At 47.3% G+C, this 1,995-nt stretch overlaps 1 pseudogene; it reads right to left on the bottom strand.

The window, feature by feature from the left end:
• Positions 1-500: 500 nt before the first annotated feature.
• LOC136480965 (indole-2-monooxygenase-like) lies at positions 501-1,313 on the bottom strand (annotated as a pseudogene).
• Positions 1,314-1,995: the final 682 nt, after the last annotated feature.

The raw sequence follows: 1,995 nt of genomic DNA, 5'->3' as shown, positions 1-1,995 counted from the left end.
CCGCACAACCAAACAGCGCCTAAGAGCCTAGAGTATGAAATTTGGAAACTACACCAAGTTTGCATGAGTTCTCACCGATCTGAGAAGAATGGAAGGGTCAAGAACCCAGTCGAGTCTTAGGAACAGGTTGCCAGCATTAGCCATCTTAGCACTACCTGTTCGCCCTTTTTTTTGTGTTACCGTTATGCTAAAGCTGTAGGCATCATCTTAGTTCTGGATAGGCCGGAGTACTTTTAGAATCTTGTATGATCTTGATGTTCATAGAAGCTTCCTTTGTCTAAAAACTATATTGTTCACAAACTTGGAACAATCCATAGTGCGGCTTCATATATATTGAAGGGACATGCGTTCAATACATATGTGCAAACAACTTTCTTTCTGACTCTGCATACGACTACTTAAACCCACAAAATACATAGAGCAGGTACACAAATTCACATGCAAGCCTTACATTCATAGATCATATATAGCAGATAATTTATGGAGCATCCTGCATCAGATTATGCATAGCTAGCGGTACTAGGTAGTTTCGGAACAAGGATGAGGTTCTCCTTTCAGTGAACCGTCAATCCGAAAACCTCTGTCATACCATTGTCCTCCTTCTCCATGCCAGCTGGCAGCCCCCAATAAAACAGTACATGAGGTTTGCCAGCATGATCTCAACAGTAGCCAACCCAAAGTTGATGCCAGGGCACATCCTTCGACCGGCTCCAAATGGTATGAACTGAAAATCATTCCCCTTCAAGTCGATGGTCGCGGCGCTACCACCGTCCCTGAACCTCTCTAGCATGAACTTCTCCGCTTTCTCCCATGACTCTAGATGTCTACAGACAGCCCAAGCGTTGATGACGACTCGAGTTCGAGAGGGGATTGTATACCCATCGATGTCACAATCCACCATGGACTGGTGAGGCAAGAGTAGTGGGGCAGGTGGGTGTAACCTTAGCGTCTCCTTCACAACAGCTCTCAGATAGGCCAGGCTATCTAGGTTCTCTTCCTTGACCATTTCCTGTCCATTTGGTGTCTTGTTCCTTACCTCAGCTCTTGTAGCTTTGTCATGATATGAGGGTGGCACATGAGCTCTACCATGGCAAGTTCAAGGACCAAGAATGATGTGCTGGTGCCCCCATTGAACATGTCCTGGGCGTGGGTAATTTAGGATAAGTATGTCAATCGAAAATGACACAATCTATAATAGATCTACTTTTGTTCTCTAAAGAAAATGTTAATATCGGTACCTAGGAGTCACTCACCATCAAGACATCCTTGATATGGTCCCTGGTGATACTGTACTCTTGCTGAACAGAGAGCATCACGTCAACAAAGTCTGTGCCATCTTCTAGCTCAACTAGGTCGCCACAGCGATCATTGAAGCTTCACCTCTCATGGTCGCTTATGATATTTTCAAGTACCTCGTCCCATCATTCATGCGTCTCGTCTGGCTTTCTGCTCTCAAACCTGGTGAACATACCTAGAGAGTTCACAAGCCCTGGGAAATAGTTTTCTAGGCTAAACCCTGCATACAGGGTAGAGTTCATCTCAATCAGCTCTCAGAGGGTCTTGTTCCGGCCGTCTTGCCTGAAGAACTTGCCCGACACCACGCAGCACACGATGTCATTGGTGAATGTGTCCATCGCATCGCTCATGTCTACTGCCATGCCTGCAGCCATAGCCTCCTTCAGCTTGGCCATGACTAGGCGCACCTAGTATTAACAAAATGAATGAAATATTATTACATATGGAAAGAATTTTATGTGACCCGTCGCGTAACGCGCGCCCGCGCCCGTGCCGGTGAGGAAGAAGAAGGTGGCTAGGGTTCCGGTGAGGGTCGCTGATGTTGGAGAACGGAAACTCACCGGCATTAGGATTTCAAGGTAAGGAGATCTCCTCACCAGTAGTCTTAGAAGCGGTTTCGGGGGCAGCGGCGGGGAAATGGCGGTGGAGGCGGGCTAGACTACGCCAGGGTGGGGCGATGGGGTAGTAGGAGACAGTGGT

Source organism: Miscanthus floridulus, chromosome 9, assembly GCF_019320115.1.
Source record: "Miscanthus floridulus cultivar M001 chromosome 9, ASM1932011v1, whole genome shotgun sequence".
Taxonomy (NCBI): Eukaryota; Viridiplantae; Streptophyta; class Magnoliopsida; order Poales; family Poaceae; genus Miscanthus; species Miscanthus floridulus.
Note: the sequence above shows the minus strand (reverse complement) of the source record. Positions and strands in the feature narration are given on the sequence as shown.